The sequence below is a fragment of the Triticum dicoccoides genome, chromosome 5A, assembly GCF_002162155.2.
Source record: "Triticum dicoccoides isolate Atlit2015 ecotype Zavitan chromosome 5A, WEW_v2.0, whole genome shotgun sequence".
In the NCBI taxonomy this organism is placed as follows: domain Eukaryota; kingdom Viridiplantae; phylum Streptophyta; class Magnoliopsida; order Poales; family Poaceae; genus Triticum; species Triticum dicoccoides.
The window spans coordinates 587,774,930-587,788,294 of record NC_041388.1 but is presented as its reverse complement, the minus strand read 5'-3'; positions in this window follow the sequence as shown (position 1 = coordinate 587,788,294).

Genomic DNA, 13,365 nt, shown 5'->3' with positions numbered 1-13,365 from the left:
GCAACATTTGAGCAGTTCACTCAATTTCATGAAGACATGCGTGATTGGGAAACTCACGTGCAACTACAAAATGATTTAGTTGAGCATATGTGGGCTCATGTTGGCAACCAATAGGTGTATCTTCTTTTATTCGTTTGCAAAACTATGTGAAACATTTTTATTTGTATTTGGCTTGTGAACTATACTATTTATTTGGGCGGCCAGATTAAACATTTTCATTTGATAATATCTTGAATGCAAATCAATGTACAATTGGGCGGCCAGCCCACCATGCCGGCACATATGAGTCGGCGCGTTAGGCGCACTGCCGACCCAAATGCTAAATTGGGCGGACGCCGGGCGGGCGACCGACCCAAATGGACAAAAGGCGGACAAATGCGCCGTCCGTTTGGATCGGCCCATTGGAGTTGCTCTAATAGATGCATAGCAGGTGTGTGTAAGAGCATCTCCAACAGCCGGCCAACGCACCACGCGCTAAAAACCACTTTCATGCGCGCCCTTCGCCTGGTTTTGCGTGGCCGGCAGCGCTGGCTTCAACAGCCGCGCTAAAATGCAGCGCGCGCATGCCGCTCCAGCAGTTCACAAAAATGCAGCGCGTGCGACCCGCCGGCGCATGCCATATGTTGTATTTTGGACACAAAATGGATTTCAAACATTCAAAATGCAATGAACATGGTATATAAATTGCACACAAACAAGTTGATGAATAAAAGTTCATGCCCACAAGTTCATCCAATCAAGTTCAAAATGCAAATCAAGTTCACGACACAAACTAAAGACACATCAAGCCTCGTCCTCGTCTTCATCCTCATCTTCAGAAGACGATTCTTCCTCCTCTGAAGATGATTCTTCCTCCTCGTCCTTATCATTGTCGCGCACCGCATCACGTGAAGCTCGGACGGTGTCGGCAAGATCTTCAACGGCATCTTCATGAGAAGGTGTGTGAGGCACACCGGAAGACATTCCACCCATGGCGGCCGGAGGTGCACCCATGGCTCCCATGAAAGAAGCAAAACTGATGCCTCCCATGGCGACCATGGCGCCGGGCGGTGCTCCAAAGCCACCCATGGCTCCCATGGTCTCCATGGGAGCTCCAAAGCCATCCATGGCACCTAAGCCACCCACGGTAGCTCCGAAGCCACCCATGGCGCCAAGACCACCACCACCCATTGCGCCAAGGCCACCGCCACCCATTGCGCGGATCATAGCTCTTTTTTGGATCAAGACTTCTTCAAGGGCAAGATTGACATACTCCTTTTGCATCTCATTGAGGATAGATGTGTCCAACAAGAACAAGTGCTTCTCTGAAAGTGCAACTATCCCTGGGTGGTTTTGGTAATTCCTAACAACATATAGCTCATTGAGCTAACATTATTCCAAGATTAATATTTCAGGAAAAGCTCAATGAATGGCATGGCATGGATGAGGAAAGTGGACCCCTCAAAATTCTAAGGACAAAAAGTTTGGCTCAAGCTTGAAGCTCAAGACTCTACATTTTATATTTTAGTGATCTAAGATCACATTGAGTCTATAGGAAAAGCCAACACTATCAAGGAGGGATGAGGTGTTGCTTAATGGCTTGCTTGCTCAAAATGCTTAGTGATATGCTCCAAAATCCTCAACTACCTTCCCACATCCACATATGACCTAAACCAAAAGTCAAACTCGGCCCCACCGATTCTTTCTATCCGGCGCCACCGAGTTTCAAATGTCATAGCCACTGCCACAAACCCTAGGCAAATCGGTCTCACCGATAGGGATCTCGGTCTCACCGAGATGGGATTGCAATCTCTCTGTTTCCCTTCGCCACGTTTCGGTCTTACCGAGATGAGCGATCGGTCCCACCGAGATTGCAATGTAAACTCTTTGTTTCCCTTTTGTAACATTTCGGTCTCACCGAGATGAGCGAATCGGTCCCACCGAGTTTACCTGACTAACTCTCTGGTTAGCTTATTACCAAAATTGGTTCCACCGAGTTTGTGTAATCGGTCACGCCGAGATTACATTATGCCCTAACCCTAACCATATCGGTCCTACTGAGTTGCATCGCAGTCCCACCGAAAATCCTAACGGTCACTAGGTTTGCTGAATCGGTCCGACCGAGTTTAACCATTCGGTCCCACCGAGTTTGGAAAATTGTGTGTAACGGTTAGATTTTGTGTGGAGGCTATATATACCCCTCCACCCACTCTTCATTCGTGGAGAAAGCCATCAGAACATACCTACACTTCCAATACACATTTTCTGAGAGAGAACCAGCTACACTTGTGTTGAGGTCAAGATATTCCATTCCAACCATATGAATCTTGATCTCTAGCCTTCCCAAGTTGCTTTCCACTCAAATCTTATTTCCACCAAATCCAAATCCTGTGAGAGAGAGTTGAGTGTTGGGGAGACTATCATTTGAAGCACAAGAGCAAGGAGTTCATCATCAACACACCATTTGTTACTTCTTGGAGAGTGGTGTCTCCTAGATTGGCTAGGTGTCACTTGGGAGCCTCCGACAAGATTGTGGAGTTGAACCAAGGAGTTTGTAAGGGCAAGGAGATCGCCTACTTCGTGAAGATCTACCGCTAGTGAGGCAAGTCCTTCGTGGGCGACGACCGTGATGGAATAGACAAGGTTGCTTCTTCGTGGACCCTTCATGGGTGGAGCCCTCCGTGGACTCGCGCAACCGTTACCCTCCGTGGGTTGAAGTCTCCATCAACGTGGATGTACGATAGCACCACCTATCGGAACCACGACAAAAACATCCGTGTCTCCAATTGCGTTTGAATCCTCCAAACCCTTCCCTTTACATTCTTGCAAGTTGCATGCTTTACTTTCCGCTGCTCATATACTCTTTTGCATGCTTGCTTGAATTGTGTGGAGATTGCTTGACTTGTGCTAAGATAGCTAAAATCTGCCAAGAACTAAAATTGGGAAAAGGCTAGATTTTTATTTGGTCAAGTAGTCTAATCACCCCCCCCCCCTCTAGACATACTTTCGATCCTACAAGTGGTATCAAAGCTTTGGTCTCCATTTGCTTTGATTTCCATAGCTTTTGGTGATCATAGCCTTGGTTTCACAACCTAGGAGAGTATGGCGTCTAGCGAGGGAAATTATCACCGTAGAGGTCCTTACTTTGATGGCACTAATTTTGCTAGTTGGAAGCATAAGATGAAAATGCATATTCTTGGACATAACCCCGCCGTTTGGGCTATTGTGTGTATTGGCTTGCAAGGTGAATTCTTTGATGGGAAAGAACCGAACCGTGAAGCTACCGCGGAAGAGTTGAAGATGCTGCAATACAATGCTCAAGCTTGTGATATCCTCTTCAACGGATTGTGCCCCGAAGAATTCAACAAAATCAGCCGTCTTGAGAATGCAAAGGAAATTCGGGATACTTTGATTGATATGCACGAAGGTACCGACTCCGTCAAGGAATCCAAATTGGATGTTCTTCAAAGTCAACTTGACAAGTTCAAAATGAAGGATGGTGAAGGTTTCGCTGAAATGTACTCTAGGCTTGCTCTTATCACAAATGAGATTGCCGGCTTAGGGAGTGAAGAGATGACCGATAGATTCATCATCAAGAAGATCCTAAGAGCCTTGGATGGAAAATATGATATGATGTGCACATTGATCCAAATGATGCCAATTACAAAGATCTCAAGCCAACGGAAGTCATCGGAAGAATTGTTGCTCATGAGATGTCACTCAAGGATAAAGAGGAACTTCACAACAAATCAAGTGGTGCTTACAAAGCCTCATGTGAAGCCCCCACATCATCGAGTGAGAAACAAACCTTCAATGAAGAATTGAGCTTAATGGTGAAGCAAAGAGAGAAGCTCCAAGTCAAGGTCCTACAATGACAAAAGATCTTCTAGTCGAGAGCGAAATTGCTACAATTGTGGAAGTCCCGAACACTATTCCAATGAGTGTACGACCCCCTACAAGAGAAGAGAAGATTCTCCCAAGAGAGAAGTAGAAGAGAAGAATCACCATCTAGAGAAAGAAGGAGTAGAGATGATCGTTATGAACGAAGACCCTCACGGAGAAGCAAGGATTCGGAAAGAAAGGACAAATCATCAAGGAGCTACACAAAACGAAGACATCAAGCTCATGTTGGTGAATGGGTATCCGACTCCGACTCCGACAACCACTCAGAGAGAAGCTATCACTCCGACTCCGAATATACTCAAGATGAAGGTGTTACCGGTCTAGCACTTGTGACAACCAACTCCTACGACATATTTGACTCACCAAATGAAGGAGTTGGAACATGCTTCATGGCTAAAGGCCCAAAGGTATCACACCCCGAGTATGTTGATTTCAATAGTGATGAAGATGACTTATTAGGAGATGATGATTTACTTGTTGACAACTCTAGTGATGAATACTATGATGAAACGTCAATTAATCATGCTAATCAAGATAAAACAAATGACAATGATAAGGAGAAGATTGAGTCTCTAACTAAAGAACTAAACACTCTTAAGTTAGCTCATGAAACTATCTTAGGAGATCATCGGGAACTTTTAAGGACTCATGAGAAATTGCGCTTTGAAAAACTCAACCTTGAGCAAGAGCATGAGTTCTTAAAAGAAATCAATGATGATCTTCGTAAGAAAAGTTCTTCTTACATTGCCAAGCGTTTACTCTTATCCACTTACATGCCTCAAGTCAAGTCTAGTAACAAGAACAAGAACGATTCTTCCTCTAGTAGTAACAATAATCATGCTAAATCCAATATTGTTGCTTCTAGTAGTTCTCTTGATTCCACTAATGATTCTCTTAGCCAAGTTACACTTGAGCAAGAAAATAGCTTATTGGAGGGAATTATAGAGAAAGGTGTTTACAAGAGCCTTGCCAGAAGTAAGCAATTCGAGGAAATTGTACGCAAGCAAGGAAGGCACCGGAAGAATCAAGGTGTTGGTTTTGAACGAAAGTTCAATGCCAATGGAGTTGAGTGGGAAGAAGATCAATACCCCAAGACGAAGTTTGTTCCTCAACAAGAGAAGTATGATCCTACTTCTCTCAAAGGGACACAAGCTCAAGATGATCTTCCACCACAAGACCACAAGCAAAAAGGCAAGGACAAGCTTCAAGAGGAAATTGATGCATTTGAAGAAGCTCCTAAGGCCTTGGTCAAGTGGGTTCCCAAGACTACTTCAAGTTCCACTTCATCAAGTACAACTACAACACCGAGGATTCCCATCAAGATGGTGTGGATCCCGAAGAAGAACTAGAGAGTTCTTGAGGGTGACTCCACCAACATACTTCACTCTTATCATCTTGGCAAGAACAAGTGCAATCAACTTCCACATCTTGCACTAGTTCAAGGAGTCACAAACCCTCTTGTTGGTAAGACAAGGGACAAGGTAACCTAGAAGCTTTCATAGACATCATCTTGTGTGTGCATCACTCTATGTCTATGGATATCCTTGTTTGTTCCTTGTGGGACTAATCCGTGTAGGTATTGAAAGTGCAACTCACTCCAATGGATAGCTACAAATGATCTACATCAACATTGAGCATCCACATCTTCAACATCTACATGAAGTCATCATCGACAAAACCCAAGGTTAGTTTATCCCTTTTAGGGGGGATCTCACATCTAGGGGGAGCTTTACTCTAAGAATTGAGCTAAAGCAACTCTAATGGTGTGAACACAACAATGCTTTATGTAAAAGTGGTAACCCCACTTGTGCTTAAACGATGAGTATAACCTATGATCAAATGTTTTCATTTGACTCCTAAGTCAATATACTCATATATAGATGACCTAGTCATCGCCAATTGTTTGATAGATGCTAGAATTGGTTGTGCATGCTTTGCCACATATTTCAATTGCCATTTTATTGTGTGAGCATGTTGATTGCATATTTCACTCATTCGAGGACATCCACTTGTTGTTTTGATTGATTGATTTTTTTTCTTTTGCCAAGTGGATGGACAAGAATGCCTAAGAACCCTCTCTAGCTATCTATGCTTTTCTCATCTCAAACTCTATTCATGCTACATCACAAAATTTGATCAAGTCAGATTCGAACCACTCTGTGTGAGGAGCACTCGGAGTCCCCGATTCGTCATAGACTTAAACTTCCAAAACTTCTTTGTGCGTTTCGGTCTGACCGATTCATCCATTTCGGTCATACCGAGATCACTAAGTCAATCTAGGTTTTCAATCTCGTTGCAACCGATTTGAACCTTTCGGTCACACCGAGTTTCAGTAACTGCTTGCAGTTATGAATCTCGGTGCCACCGAGTTGTTCCACTCGGTCACACCGACAGGGTCGGGCTATATATACTCACGGGCAAAATTTTGGAAGTTTCTCCGAAACCCCTTCGCCCGCACATAGCTCGCTCTGCCTCCTGGGTCTCCGGATCGTCTTCCTCGTCGCCAGCCGCCTCCTGTCGCTGGTCTCCGCTGCCGTCAATGGAATTCTTCCCCGCCGTTGCCGCCGTAGCGAGTTCATCGCCGAACTAGGGTATGGACTTGATCACAGTGCTATCCCCGTCCGATTCCTAGCACATTGTATTCATTATGATTCTTACCACGATTGAAACGCTTCTATCCAGTCAAAACACTCCGTACATTAGAGTTGAATTGAAAATTTAGGGTTAGGTTTCCGCCGAAACCATCTCGGACCCACCGAGTTGTGGAACTCGGTACCACCGATTCGGCTTAGGCCATTGCACATGTAATTTTCGGTCTGACCGAGAATTGTAAATCGGTGTGACCGAGTTCAGGACTTTGTGAAACCCTAGCAGTCTCGGTGCCACCGAACTGTGACTCGGTCTAACCAAGTTCACTAGTTTAGGTTCCAACAGCTGCTTCAGTATCACTGAGTTTACAAATCGGTTGATCCGAAATGCTTTCTATGGAAAACTAAAACTAAGTTTTTGACTCATTCTTTTGCAAAAATCTCTGCATTTTGTGATGCTCATCCACTCTATCTCATCTATATCTATTCACAGGGTCTGCTGTCAGTGTTTGCAATATGTCTAATCAGAGTGATAGCCAGAACAGGTCAGAGGAGCAGGTTCACCTATGTGAGGGCACTAGTCCCTCGAGCAGTTCAGATGATGGTAGCAGGAGCACTCCCAGCAACTTGCCCAAAGCTGCCACCAGAACAAGGAAGAAGAAAACTTCAGAGTCTGAGGATGAAGACTATGTGGCAGTTGAGGATGAGGCCACTTCCAAGAAGAAAGTGGTTAAGAAGGAATATAGCACTGCTGCTGCCACCAAGCCAGGCATGAAGCAAAAGGTTCCTGCAAAGAGAATTCCAATGTGTAAGGCCAGAGCATCTACTCAAGTCCCTTTGGGATCTGAACCCAAAGAGGCTGCTGCAGAAGGGAAGAAGAGGAAGGAGAGGATCAAAAAGACCACTGCTAGAGTGCTTGGGAGATCCTCAATCATGATGGAAGAAGAGGAAGAGAAAGAAGAGGTTGCTGCACCAGCACCTAAGGCCCAGAAGCTTATGGATGATGCTATCAGGACAGAGGATGCTTCATCAAAGCCCAAAGAAGCACCCAAAGCAGCCTCCAAGCCCAAGAGTGCACCTAAGAGGAATACCAGGAGTATACCAGCTGCTGAGAAGAACAAGGCCCCAGTGCCTGAAGTTGCTGCTGATGAAGATGATGAAGGACAAGTCCTGAGGAAGCTCAAACCCAAGATTCCAGACCACAATGATGCTCATCCTGTGGCTGAGAACATGAAGATCAGGAGAGACTCAGGGTTGAGGAAATGGAGAGAGACAGACCCATATGCTACAAGAAGAAGAACTGCTATTGATTACAGGTTCCACACAAAGGAACAACAGGACTTCTATGAGACAGTGTTGTTGGACAAGAAGCCTATAGTGTGTGAAATGAGGTGGGTCGACTGGAAGTATATCAAGGAAAATGAGGAACACTATCCTGGTGTGTTTGACAGCTTCCGTGCTTGTGGAGTTGCAGACTTTGTTGGGCAGAAGCTCACAAAGTGGAATGAGGAGCTCATAATGTAATTCTACTCCACAGCACACTTCTATCCAGATGGCAGGATAGTATGGATGTCTAAAGGTACAAGGTACCACTCAACTATTGAGGAATGGGCAAATCTGATCAATGCTCCTAAGGAAGAAGAAGATGACTTGGATGTCTATGCCAAGAAGAAGATGGATCACAACTCTATGGCAAACATGTACAAGGAGATTCCTGAAGATGATCTTGAGACTCACCAGTTTGGGTCAGTAAAACACTTGTTGTCAGGGCTGCCTACAATCAATTGGATCCTTAGGCACACTCTCTTGCCCAAGTCTGGTGATCACAGAATGATCAGAGGCCATGCAATTAACTTGCTACATATATTTGATGTGCCACAGAAGTTCAAGGTCATGAGCCTTATAGTTGAGACTATCAAGAGGACTACAGCTGACCAGAAAAGAAGTTGTGGATATGCCCAACAAGTTCAGGAGTTGATAAACTCAAAGATGGGCACAAGCACATACCTGTTGGATAAGGAACACTTGCCTATCTACCCAGACTTCGAGGACAATCAAGTCGTGATGAATGAGAATGAACCATCATCAATACAAGCTCAAGAGAAGAAGGAGAAAGCAAAGAAAGAGAAGGCTACCAAGATGCCAACTCAAGAGGAGGCATCTGAGTACTTTTTGAAAAGCAAGAAAGATCAGCTTGGCTACCTGATTGCATCCACTCTGAGGATTGAGAAGGGACTGGCCACCCTGACTCAAAACCATGAGAGCTTGGAAAGAATCTTGGAGCAAAAATTCTATGACTTGGATGTGAAGGTAACTGAGATTCAGTCTGCTGTGGAGCAACTTCAAGATGATATGCAGGAGAGGAAGGGCAAGACAACCACTGATGCATTTGCCAGAGTGCCTAGAGCTCAGAGGTCTGCTGTAGTGCCAGTACCAGACACCAGAGCCACGTCATCTGCACCAGCTACAGCTTCAGTGCCACCAGCTCTAGCACCTACCCCAGCAGCTCCATCTACTTCGACTGAAGCCTTCATTCTTGGAGTTCTCCGGACACCACCACCTGAAGACCAAGCCTGAGAGACATTTTAGTGCTATGCATTTTCTATGAACTTTTTGGTAACTTGTTGCCAAAGGGGGAGAAAAATGTATAGATCATAGGCTTCGAGAGAGAGCGTTGCTTTTTATTCTCTCTTTCTTTGGTGGTTGAACTTTGTTTGTCTTTTGATTGCTTGAGATACTATGCTATTATCTGTGAGACATTGATGATCATGTGGTTGATCATAAGCTACACTTATGCTTGTTAGATGATATTATCTTACTTATCCTTATATGATCATTCACTTTGCTTGGTGATGAGTGCATGTATTCAATCTTTATTATTTTGAGCGCTCCACCAAGATGTATGTGACATGGAAGAGTAACCCATGATCCTAACTCATTGTGCATTTGCAGTCCAAAGCAAATCTTAAGATATGCACAAATTTAGGGGGAGCTCTTGCTTTTCACATACTTCTCAAAGCGACAATATTTTTCACTCTTATTATCATTTGTCGAAGCTTTGATCTATATGTTGTCATCAATTACCAAAAAGGGGGAGATTGAAAGTGCAACTATCCCTGGGTGGTTTTGGTAATTCCTAACAACATATAGCTCATTGAGCTAACATTATTCCAAGATTAATATTTCAGGAAAAGCTCAATGAATGGCATGGCATGGATAAGGAAAGTGGATTCCTCAAAATTCGAAGGACAAAAAATTTGGCTCAAGTTTGAAGCTCAAGACTCTACATTTTATATTTTAGTGATCCAAGATCACATTGAGTCTATAGGAAAAGCCAATACTATCAAGGAGGGATGAGGTGTTGCTTAATGGCTTGCTTGCTCAAAATGCTTAGTGATATGCTCCAAAATCCTCAACTACCTTCCCACATCCACATATGACCTAAACCAAAGTCAAACTCGGCCCCATCGATTCTTTCTATCCGGCGCCACTGAGTTTCAAATGTCATAGCCACTGCCACAAACCCTAGGCAAATCGGTCTCACCGATAGGGATCTCGGTCTCACCGAGATGGGATTGTAATCTCTCTATTTCCCTTTGTAACATTTCGGTCTTACCGAGATGAGCGATCGGTCCCACCGAGATTGCAATGTAAACTCTCTGTTTCCCTTTTGTAACATTTCGGTCTCACCGAGATGAGCGAATCGGTCCCACCGAGTTTACCTGACCAACTCTCTGGTTAGCTTATTACCAAAATCGGTTCCACCGAGTTTGTGTAATCGGTCACACCGAGATTACGTTATGCCCTAACCCTAACCATATCGGTCCTACCGAGTTGCATCTCAGTCCCACCAAAAATCCTAACGGTCACTAGGTTTGCTGAATCGGTCTGACCGAGTTTAACCATTCGGTCCCACCGAGTTTGGCAAATTGTGTGTAACGGTTAGATTCTGTGTGGAGGCTATATATACCCCTCCACCCACTCTTCATTCGTAGAGAAAGCCATCAGAACATACCTACACTTCCAATACATATTTTCTGAGAGAGAACCACCTATACTTGTGTTGAGGTCAAGATATTCCATTCCAACCATATGAATCTTGATCTCTAGCCTTCCCAAGTTGCTTTCCACTCAAATCTTCTTTCCACCAAATCCAAATCCTATGAGAGAGAGTTGAGTGTTGGGGAGACTATCATTTGAAGCACAAGAGCAAGGAGTTTATCATCAACACACCATTTGTTACTTCTTGGAGAGTGGTGTCTCCTAGATTGGCTAGGTGTCACTTGGGAGCCTCCGACAAGATTGTGGAGTTGAACCAAGGAGTTTGTAAGGGCAAGGAGATCGCCTACTTCGTGAAGATCTACCGCTAGCGAGGCAAGTCCTTCGTGGGCGACGGCCGTGATGGAATAGACAAGGTTGCTTCGTCGTGGACCCTTCATGGGTGGAGCCCTCCGTGGACTCGCGCAACCGTTACCCTCCGTGGGTTGAAGTCTCCATCAACGTGGATGTACGATAGCACCACCTATCGGAACCACGACAAAAACATCCGTGTCTCCAATTGCGTTTGAATCCTCCAAACCCTTCCCTTTACATTCTTGCAAGTTGCATGCTTTACTTTCCGTTGCTCATATACTCTTTTGCATGATTGCTTGAATTGTGTGGAGATTGCTTGACTTGTGCTAAGATAGCTAAAATCTGCCAAGAACTAAGATTGGGAAAAGGCTAGATTTTTATTTGGTCAAGTAGTCTAATCACCTCCCCTCTAGACATACTTTTGATCCTACATTCTCCCATTCCAACAATCTAGTTCGCTCCTCATTGCTCACCTTCCTCTCCTTCAAAGCCATCTTCCTCTCCTCGGTCGCCACCCTCCTCTCCTCGGCCGCCAACCTCCTCTCCCCGGTCGCAGCATCTTGGTTCCTTGCCATTTTCCTCATCTTGTTGGCTTCTCTTCTTGCCTTGACAATAGCTTCCATAGCATTTTTGAACTCATCATCTCCTTTCCTCTTCTTCTTTTCTTTTGCGTCTTTCTTGCACCCATCCGGTCGTTTTGGCTTCAAGTATGAAACCGAGTTGGGTGTGGGGCTTCTCTTGCCGTCACTTGATGCACCATCCTCCTCCTCATCATCATCATCCAACTCAATTGTTCGCTTGCGTTTGTTGCTCAAATCCAAATCATCCAAATCATCATGCTTCTTCCATTTCTCATCATCCTTCAACACTTCATAGCAATGAGGCAAGGTAAATATCCTTCCTTTCTTGATCTTCCCCTTCTTGGTTCTCTTCTCCTCTCCTTTGAACAAGTTTTGTGCAATGTTGTACTACATGAAAACAAAGCAAGTTAGAACTTCAAACACCAACAACAAGTATGATGAACATGGATGAAATGCCACTTACTCTATCGTCCTCATTGGTGCCACTTGGGTTCAACTTGTCAACCGCCTTTTGTGCGGCCGCCCACTTTTGGCAATCCTTGTTGATTGTCGACCACCAGGACCGAAGTGATCGCTCGGAGCGGTCAATTCCACTCACGTTGCGAACATCAAAGTGTTCTTTCATCCGCCCCCAATAAGCATCTCTACTTTGACCACCTCCAACGGATGGATCCCTTGACACTTGCAACCAAGTATTGCATAGTAAGATGTCTTCGGCGTTGGTGTAATTGCCCGCTCTTCCTTTCGGCGCATCGACAATGCCCTCACCATCCTCGTCCACCTCGAACTCATGGTCTTCAAAATGCATGTCACTGGTTTGAAACCAATGCGAATTGTTGGAGCCAACACCCATAGTTGACATGTATACATCATCGTTGAGACTACAAAATACATAGAACAATGCAAATAAGCTATCTATATAAATGCATTCAAAAAATGACAAGAAAAGAAAAGTGGGAATTTTTTTACCTTTGAGGCATATTGTCGAACACGTTGTGCGCGTCGGCCACCGGCTCAACGAGTGAGCTTGCCGGCGCTTCGGTAGCCGCCGCACCCGTCACACGCCCTGCAAGCTTCTTCCTCCTCGCCTTCGAGGTGCCGGAGCCGTCCGCTGTCTTGTTCTTCTTTGCGGATGTCTTGCCCTTCTTCGGCCGCGCCGCATTGGGGAGCTTCGAGGGGGGGGGCGCGACGCCACCCGCCGCCGAGGTCATCCGCAGCGGCATGAAGAGGCCACGCGCGAGGCCGATGCTCGAAGGAGTTCCGGCGGAGGCGAGGCCAACGCTCCCCGCGCTAGGGTTTGCGGCGGTGGAGGGGTCGCGGCTATAGGATGGGGTCAACGGGGTGCCGGCGTGTGCGTCCATCGGGTCAAGTTCGCCGGCGCCGGCGCGTGCGGGGCGAGGTGGCGAGGAGGAGAGAGTGCGTCGCGAGCGCTCGTGTGTGCCGCGCGCAGAAGCGGGCGCCCCAAATACACAGTGCGAGTTGGCGATTCGGATCGCGCGCCCAACTCCATATGCCGCGCGCGCGGTTATTGCGCGCCCGCTGGAGCCACTCTATCGGTTGCGCGCACGCTAAAATGGCTAAATTTGCTGCGCGGCGCTTATTTAGGGCGGCTGTTGGAGATGCTCTAATGGTGTGTGTTGTGGTCTATGATTTGTGCCCATGTAATCGAGGGTTTTTTGAGGGTCAAGGAAGAAGGAGCCATGAAGGGCCATAAACCCCCACAGCGTAGACGATCCAACCTCGACAAAAGACACATAAGTTCAGACGTCACGAAAGTCGTTCGGGACACCAGTCCAAGTCCAAGTGTAACTCAAAAAAAAAAAAAATCCGAAACTGCAGCAAGGTTGCGAGGAAGGCACTTCCCAGCCCGCTCCATCATCCTCATCAGCCCCCATTAGCGCAGCCCCCACCCCCCTTGTCCACGTTCACCGCGCCCATGGCCTCCGCCCCGCACCCTCCCC